Source organism: Balaenoptera ricei, chromosome X (genome assembly GCF_028023285.1).
Source record: "Balaenoptera ricei isolate mBalRic1 chromosome X, mBalRic1.hap2, whole genome shotgun sequence".
Lineage (NCBI taxonomy): Eukaryota > Metazoa > Chordata > Mammalia > Artiodactyla > Balaenopteridae > Balaenoptera > Balaenoptera ricei.
In genome coordinates, this window is record NC_082660.1 from 116,708,668 (window position 1) to 116,718,405 (window position 9,738).

The 9,738-nt window shown below is 42.0% G+C and overlaps 1 pseudogene; it reads left to right on the top strand.

Annotated features, from left to right (window-relative positions):
- Nucleotides 1–352: 352 nt before the first annotated feature.
- On the top strand, nt 353–1,058 carry LOC132357257 (small ribosomal subunit protein uS5-like; annotated as a pseudogene).
- Nucleotides 1,059–9,738: the final 8,680 nt, after the last annotated feature.

The window sequence follows — 9,738 nt, forward strand, 5'->3', positions numbered from 1 at the left end:
GAGCCAAGGAAAGGGCAGGGAGAGAGGCAGTTGGTAGCCAACACACATAAAAAATAGTGCCACCCATGGTCCATAAATACATTTCATACTCAATTAGACTCAACCAGTTACACCTGCTTCCTCCTACCCCCAAAGTATACACACACACACACACACACACACACACACACCCTTTAAGGGATAAAAAAGGAAAAGGAGGCAAAACTAGAAGCTGATGACCTATCTCACAATATCTAGAGCAGCGGCATCCGGGGCCGGTGCCGGGGTCGTGGTCGGGGCCGGGGGCCGAGGCCGCGGAGCTCCTGGAGGCAAGGCCGAGGACAAGGAGTGTCTCCCTATCACCAAGTTGGGCCGCCTGGTCAAGGACATGAAGATCAAGTCCCTGGAGGAGATCTATCTCTTTTCTCTGCCCATCAAGGAATCTGAGATCATTGATTTTTCTTGAGGGCATCCCTCAAGGATGAAGTTTTGAAGATCATGCCTGTGCAAAAGCAGACCCGTGCTGGTCAGCGGACCAGGTTCAAGGCATTTGTCGCCATCAGGGATTACAACAGACATGTTGGTTTGGGTGTGAAGTGCTCTAAGGAGGTAGCCACTGCCATCCGTGGGGCCATCATTCTGGCCAAGCTCTCCATCGCCCCCGTGCGACGAGGCTACTGGGGGAACAAGATCGGCAAGCCCCATACTGTCCCTTGCAAGGTGACTGGCCGCTGTGGCTCTGTGCTGGTGCGCCTTATCCCTGCACCCAGGGGCACTGGCATCGTGCCCAAGAAGCTACTGATGATGGCTGGAATTGACTGCTGCTACACCTCTGCCAGGGGCTGCACGGCCACGCTGGGTAACTTCGCCAAGGCCAATTTTGATGCCATTTCCAAGACCTACAGTTATCTCACTCCTGACCTCTGGAAAGAGACTGTGTTCACCAAGTCTCTGTATCAGGAATTCACTGACCATCTTGTAAAGACCCACACCAGAGTTTCCGTGCAGAGGACTCAGACTCCAGCTGTAGCCACCACATAGTTTTCTATAAGAAAAATAAAGTGAATGAAGCTAGTTTAAAAAAACAAAACAAAACAAAACAAAAAAAAACCCTTCCTTCTTTCCCTCACCCACTCTACCACTTTCCTTGGACTGTTACCAAGTTTGCTCTGGCAGTATTGGGGCGGCTGCCAGCCTCTCATGCCTACTGGAGCCACTGCACCCCTGTGCCTCAGAGGTCACAACTTGTTATTGGTCTCTCACCACCAGTGCCCTCGACTTGGAGGCCAGATGAATTTGTGTCTCCTTACTTCTTTGTAAAGAGTCCCCGGTACTCTATATCCCAACTTCTGTGACCGTGATCAGTTCAGTTATCAACATGAAATCTGTTTCCTCATCTCTAAAACAGTAATAATGTAATAATAATAATATCTATCTCAGAGGGTTGTTTGTGAGAATTAATTGAGATTTTTCTGGGTAAAACACCCAACACAGTGCCTAGCACATAGTAAAAACTCACTAAATCTTATTGACTGGCATCTATTTCACACAGATGCACTTCAGTCACACGGGAAGTGACTGAGTAGGGACTTGAACTAAATTTTTATGACTTGGTCCAATGCATAAGTTCATGGATATTTCCACTTATCCTAGAAGGGAACTTTGAGTTTCTTTTCAACTTACTTTCTGAGTATCTACTATGTGTAATGTGCTTGGGCTTGGCACTGGAGATACCGAGATGAATAAGACATTATTCCTGTCATTGAGTTCATTGTCTCATAGGGGGAGAATGGTGGCTAAGTGAACAGTTACAGTACAAGGAGATAATGTTGTTATCAGTTGACGCAAAACTTTGTGGAAGCACAATTGAGAGACAATTGGTGTAAAGTGAGGATAAAGGGAAAAATTCCAGCATGAGATGTCACCTCAGGTGAGTCTTGTCAGATGAGTGAGAGTGGTCTTATGAAGGGGAGAGGTATGAGTGTGTAGCTGGTGGGGGTTGTGAACAGGATCCAAGTCCAGGCTAAGGGACTGGAGCAAGTAGGATCCCAGTGGGGGAGAGTAGTTAAGGGCTGAAGCATGAGGAATGAGGCAGGACATGAAGTTAGAGAGTTAGGTAGAGGCCAGGTCATGAGAATTCTTAGACACCAGGTTATGGAACTTTTTCCTGAGAGTAATGGGGAGAAATAATTGGTTGTAAATAGGAGAATGACATAAATATTATATTTAGATATGACATTTAAAAAGACTCAGGTGGGTAAACCAGATAAGAGACTATTGTAGTAATACAGGTTAGAGATGATGTTGGCTTACACTAAGGTAGTAGTAGTAGAAACGGAAAGTATATATCTGATAGGAGATATGTTTAGAAGATAGAATGGACAGGACAGGACTTACTGATGGATTGGATATAAGGGGTGAGGAAAAGAGAGAAATCCAGGGTTATAATAAGGATTTTGACTTAAGCAATTGGGTAAATGTGGTGGCATTCAGTAAGATTGGGAACATAGAATTTTTCCCCTATCTTCCCCTTTTGCACATGAGGAAACAGAGTCCTTCAGAGGGGAAGTCGTGTGAGGTTGCACAAAAAGTTAGGGACAAATGGCGGAACCTGGACTCATTTTTTATTTAGTTTTTGCTCAGTACTTTTTCTACTGCACCAAAAAGTTCCTGTGCTCAGCAATCTTTGTACATTGGTAAGAGATAAATGAATCAAATTAGCATCAAAAGCCCAATATCAAAGCAGGGAGGGTAAATGGTTGGGTCATAAATCTACAGTTTTGTTAACATGGCACATTAAAGAGAATTTATTCACTAGACATTGATTTTTTTCTTTTAGCATTGGACTTGAAATGAATGATTTCATATAAAGCAAAACACACTACCCTTGGTATTTAATGAGAGAAGAATCACAGCCTAGTCGGGAAGAGATGTGGTTCCTGACCATGAAGAAAGAAAGGCCTGGGTGATGAGGGAGAGATAGTTTTTATTCTCTAAGGAGTTTCAGTCATCAGGAACCTCTAAGTCTGGTAAAGGAAATATTCATTCATCCAATATATAGCTATTGGGGACTTATATTCTAGGAACTATTCTAGGCACAGTGGAATATAGGTCCCCAATAAAAATATGTTGGATGAATGAATATTTAGTGGGGGAAATAGACAACAAATAATACATTTAATATGTAAGTAAAATATATAGTATGTTTTACTATATATTAATAAGTGCTAAGGAAAAATATAAAACAGGTGTTATGAACAGAACTGTGTCCCCTCCAAATTCATATATTGAAGTCTCAACCCCCAGTGCCTCAGAATGTGACTGTATTTGTAGATAAGAGCTTCAAAGAGTTTTAAATTAAACTGGGGTCTTTAGGGTGGGCCCTAATCCAATGCGATTGGTGTCCTTATAAGAAGAGGAAATTTGGACACAGACATGTACAAAGGGAAGACCATGTAAAAAACACAGGGAGAAGACAGCCATATATAAGCCAAGGAGAGAGGCTTCAGAAGGAATAAACCCTGCTTACTCACAGACTTGTAGGCTCCACAAGTGTGAGAAAATAAGTTTCTGTTCTTTAACCCACCCAGTCTGTGGTACTTTGTTATGGTACCTCTAGCAGACTGCAGGGATATATACATACAGCAGGGGAAGGGGATAGGGAGTGCTGGGGTGGGACTAGGTTTGCAATTTCACCTAGAGAAGTAGGTGGCATTTGAACAAAAAATCTAGAGGAAGTGAAGGAACATTACACAGAGATATCTGGAGAAGAATGTTCCAGGCAGAGGAGAGAGCAAGTGTAAAGACCTTGAAGTGAGGGTGTGCCTGGTGAGTTTGAGGAACAACAAGAGAAGACAGGATGGCTAAAGTAGAGTGAGTAAAATCAGAGAGTTAGTAGGTGGTGGATCAGATCATGTAGAGCCTTTTAGGTTATTGTATGGAATTTTATTCTGAGTGAAAATCAGATCTTGCCACTGTGGAAGACAGTTTGTTGGTTTCTTAACAAATTAAAGATAGAATTACCATATGACCCAGCACTTTCATGTACATACCCAAAAGAATTGAAAACAGAGATGCAAATAGATACTTGTATATGAATATTCATAGCAGCCTTATTCATAATAGCCATAAAAGGAAACAACCCAATGTCCAACAACAGATGACTGGATAAACAAAATATGGTATAGCCATACAGTGGAATATTGCTCAGCTATAGAGAGGAATGAGGTATGGGTACATGCTACAACATGGATGAACCTTGAAAACATCATGATAGGTGAAGGAAGCCATACACAAAAGGCCACATATTGTATAGTTCCATTTATATGAAATGTTTAAAATAGGCAAATCCATAGCGACAGAAGGCAGATTAGTGGTTGCTAGGGGCTGGTTAGAGGGCAGAATGGGGATTGACTATTTAATGGATATGGGGTTTCCTGTAGGGGTGATAAAATTCTACAGCTAGATAGTGGTAATGATTGCACGACACTGTGAATGCACTAAAAATCATTAATGGTAAGTTTTATGTTATGTTTATTTCACCACAATAAAAAATACTTAGATCCAAAGAAGTATTTTGAATAAAGTGGCATGATCTGACTTATATTTTTAAAAGATCATTCTGGCTTCTCTGTTGAGAAGCAAAGTATAGGTGGGTGGCAAGGATAGAAGCAGGGAGCTCAATTAGAGGCTCTTTAGTAATCAAATCAGGAGATTAGACAGGTGGATAGGAATCTGGAGCTTAGGGGAGAGGTCTTGGGAAGGAGATACTAATTTGGAAGTCTTCAGCATATAGATGATATTTAAAGCCATGAGACTGGTTGGGATCACCAAGAGATGGTTCTCCCATTTCATATAGACTTTAGTCCCTTACATGGTGGAACTTCAATTCCAATAGAGGAGACACAGTTGCTTTACAGTAAGAGGACTTCAACTTTTAACAGGAGATGATCTTCACCCTGGGGAAGCTTGTCTGTTGGGAGAAACTGTTGTTACCCTGATGTATCCCCAGTGTGATGGAGAAGCAATGGTCTCCTTACTCTAAAGATCTCCCAATATGACTAGGGAGACATTGTCCACTCACTCTAAGTAGCCCCCAGCCTAAGAAAAAAGCATTGTTCCACACCAGGGCGTCTCCCCCAGTCTAATGGGGAAGGCATGGACCCCACTCTGGACTCCCTAGTCCTTATGCCTGTAGCTCGGAGGAAGGGGCAGAGAAAGCACTAGCATTGCTCAGGCAGCAGCAACAACTCACAGAACTAAAGTTAACAGTGAAGAGATCCATGCATGTTACAGCCCAAAGCTGTATACCAGTTAATGTCCATGTCTGGGAAGAGCAATTAGAGTTCATTAATTGAGTTGCTGGTAACACTGCCATTCTCAAGGCTAATTATCTTTAATTGGAGTTGTCTACTTTGATAATAAGCATTCAGCCTCCTTCCATTCAGTTTAACAATGTTCCAGGCACTATCCTAGACACTTCAGGGAATACCACACTTTAAGGAGCTCAATGTTTTGTCATGGGACCATCCTGGTACATAGATAACTCCAACCTAAGGCAGAAACTGATGAGTGCAGTAGAGAGTATATACTAGGGTTAGATCAGTACAAAGATACTTAAGGGGAAGATTAATTCTGCCTGAGGAGGGGAGCATTTGATGGAACTTTACAGAGGAAGCAACGTTTGAACTGGAACTTAGGAGAATGAGTAATATTTCCACAGGCATTCCAGGCAGATACAACAGCATAAGCAAGTGATTGGGGGTTGAAGAATGCAGAGCATATATAGTTACTAATATAACTATTAATTTATTTATCTCATTTATTCATTAATTTAGCAAATATTCACTGAGTACTTGTTATGTTCCAGGAACCCTCCTCAGTGCTTTGGATACTGCAGTGAGCAAAATAAATCCCCTGTCCTCATGGAGCTTTCATTCTAGACGGCTGGGATAGATCATAAACAAATAAGCAAATAAGTATGTCATTTGTTAGATAATAATAAGTGTTTCAAAGAAAAAAGCAGAATAAAGGGGTAGAGAGTGATGGGGGAGACGTTGTGCTATTTTATACAGGGTGTTCAGGGAAGTCATGTCTGCTAAGATGTCATTTGAGTAGAGACCTAGATGACATGAAGGAATGAATTAAATATGTATCTAGTGTAAGAACATTTCGAATGCAGAAAATAGCAAGACTCTGTGGCAAGAGTATGCTATATCTTGGGATCAGCAAGGCCTGAGCAACAGAAAGAACAAAGTTATCATTTACCTAGAAGAGGAGGCCTAAGATAAGGAATAGGCTTGGGATTTATGGAAGATCTGGAGTTTGGTTTAGGGCATTTTAAGTTTAAGATGTTTATTAGCCATCCAAGTGTAGGTGTCCAACGGGAAGTTGGATATATTAATCTGTAGTTTAGGGGATATGTGCTTCTGAAGCTAAAATTTGGGAAGTTGATGGCACATAGATGATATTAAACATGATGTGGCTGGATGATATCCCAAGGGAGGAACTGTAGATGGAGACATGGTCTATGGACTGAGCTCTGAGTTGCTCCAATGTTAAGCATTTGGATTGATGAGGAAGAACCAATAAAAGAGACTTGAAAGAAATGGTGAGTGGTGGTTTTTGTAAAAGTGAAGGCAAGAAGTAATGAAGCTTTGAATTACAGTTCTGGCAGCGGGGATGTAGAAATAGGTCAGAGTTTAGCAAAGCATCATAGGAGTAAAATCATCAGTATTGGGCATGGGTGTGAGGGTGGACACAGAGAGAGAAGGGCACAGAAAGCCTCCTGGGCATGATTCTGGCTCAGACAACTTGGTAGATTGTGGTGTCCTTAACTAATACAGGGGCTATTGTCAGGGAAGGAGAGAACTGGTTTGAGCAGAGAGAAGTAGAAGGAAGAGTCAGGGAAATGTTAAGTTCGATTTGAGACATTTGAGTTTGAAATTCTTGTAAGGCATTCAAGAGGAAATGTCAGATTGGCAGTTGGAAATGCCAAGACCTAGAACCATATAAACGCTGACATTGTTTCTTCAGTCACTAATCACTACGTGTCTATAACTCAGTCTCATAATGTGGTGTCCACTGATGGGTGAAGGTTGGAGGGAAAAGATATTTAGTAAGGAGGAGATTCAAATTTCTGAATCTACTCTGTCAGTTAGTAACTCTGGGACCTTGGGCTAGTTATATCATCTCTCTAAGCCTAGGTTTCCTCATTCGTAAATGGGAGACAATGTTAATACTTCACTGGTTTTCTTTTTGAGGATTAAATGAGTAATTGCATAGAAAAAAATCTTGGGAGAAGTAAGTGCTTACAGAATTTTGGTTGAGTGAGGCTACGAATGGATTCGTTTGAGCACCTCCCAGAAGCACAAGGGAACTCCAGATGGGGAGCTACAAACCAGGCAGGGCATGCCTGGGGCGTGAATGAGGAGTAGGAATAAAAAGGACCTTTCTGGAACTTCCTGGAAGCTCCCTAGAGATCCTAGAAATTTAGGTGATAACCTTCAAGAAGGGCTGCCGGGAGGTCCCATCTCACTTGCATGCCTAGTCTGTCTTGCACATAGAGAGCATGAAACCAGCTGGGACCCCTCTCTTGTGGTATAGGGAATAAGTCCTCTGTGCCAATTTCCCCAGAAAGGGAGCTGTCTCTGGGGACTAGATGGAGATTAGATGGGGAATAAGGGACCAGGAACTCAGGGTTTGTGGGCAGAGCAACACTAAAGTGGGTTAGTGGTGACTGGGCAGGGGCAGATAGAGATAAAGAGGGAAAAGGTAACAAGTTTTATAAAATCACAGCAATAATACATGAAATCAAGAGAAAGAGAAAGACAAACAGACAGCCAGACTGACTGACAGAGACTGGAAATGGAATGAGAAGGTAATTTCCACTACAGTAGTGACTGTCAAAACCTAGCAGAGGGCCTGACACTCAGTAGGTAGGTAGGTAGTGAGTATTTGTTGAATGAATGAATGCATGAATGGGGCAGGGAGCAAGTTGGGAGGAGAGAAAGACAGAGACAGAGAATTGTATGAGTGGTGGAAGAGTGATTTTGTAACTGAAATCAATTCAACAAACATTTATTGATCTCCTATTGCCTGCCAAGTACTGAGAAAATTAGAGCCTGGAGGCATTGCACTGAGTCACGAATAGCTCTGAGCTCTAGTAGGCTGGCAGCTGTGTTAGAGAGCAGCATTGGAAAGTGGTCACTGTTATCAATTGTCGACATTCAGGATATTCCCCAGAATATCCTTACTCTGCCTACTTCTGGTGTGCTTAGTGTCCCTGCCCTTCTATAGGTCAAACTTTAGGAAACCCAACAAGCATGTTTTAACACGTTATTACTATACAAAACTGGGAAGAAACCTCAGTTGGAATGTCAGGCACTGGAACCCTGGAACAAAGGTATCATCATTCCTATTTTAGAGATGAAAAAACTGAGGCTCATAAGTTGAATGGCTTGCTCAAGATCTCACGGTAGCAAAGCCAGGGTTCAAACAGAGTTCTCTTTGCTGTTCAGTGCTCTGTCCTCTCTCTCCTGGCTGCCTTCATAAATTCTGCATACACGTAACCCCCATACCACCTTCCAAAGACTGGATAAATGAAAATGCAGACATCTAAAGGCAGCACATGTTGAACAGAGGCATATGCTGCACGGAAGGGTCTCGACTTTACATCAGGGACTCACATAAGAAGACTCTCAGTGCAATTCAATTATTATCTCATTATTAACTCATTCACTGAATCCCTCGTATATTATCTCATTATTAACTCATTCACTGAATCCCTCGTATATTCAACTATGGTTCAAACATGGGTTGATCTCATACTATGTGCCCAAAAGAGTTGTGACTGTAAATAGAAGCAAGTCGGAAATGATGAGTACCTGGAGAACATTTCATTCCACTGGGTGATGGGGAAACCAAGGATAACAATGATAATAGCTAACATTTAATGAGTACTTACATTGTTCCAACTACTTCCCATGGTTTAACTTCTTTTATCCCCACAATAACCCTATGAGGTGTAGGTACCACTATTTCCCTCATTTTATGATTAATAAATGGAGGTCCAGAGAGATCACACAACTTGCTTAAGGTCACACAGCTGTGTGGTAGAACTGGGATTTGAATCCAGAAAATCTGACTCCAGAGTCCCCAATGACAGTTCCTGGCTGGAATAAGTGCTAAATTCTCCATCCTCTTCTTTCACTCATTCTCACATTCCTTCCGCTCCTGTCAAAGAGAATCCCACTCCCCTTCCTGTATCATTCTCTTTACCATCCCCATGATTTTGTTTCTTCTGTTACCTTTGCCAGGGATGCTCTCCTCATTGCTTTATCTTGCCCCATAAAAACTCTCCTCATACTGAAAATGGCAGTTCAGATGTTGCCAACTCCATCATGAAGCTTAACATGAACCCCCCTAAGAAATGTGAAGTGAGCTCTTCCTCATTCTCTTCAGGATGCCATGATTTTGATTTAGATCTTTTGTAGCACTTACTATGTCCTGCTTATATTTTTGTTCTTATATTGTTGTTACTGTAATTTATCTTTGCTCCTCATTGCAGTTTCGTTAAGAGCTAGGACCAAGTCTGGAACCCTAGAAATGTTTGGCATGGTGCTTAGGGGTTGTAGGTGTCTGTTTGCATAGAAGTAAGTTATCCGATGCTTGGTTTCCCAGACATACGTGAGCCTCATGCAGTAAGTCTCAGTTCATGAATATAAGTTACTTCTACCTACCTACCTTATAAAGGCATTC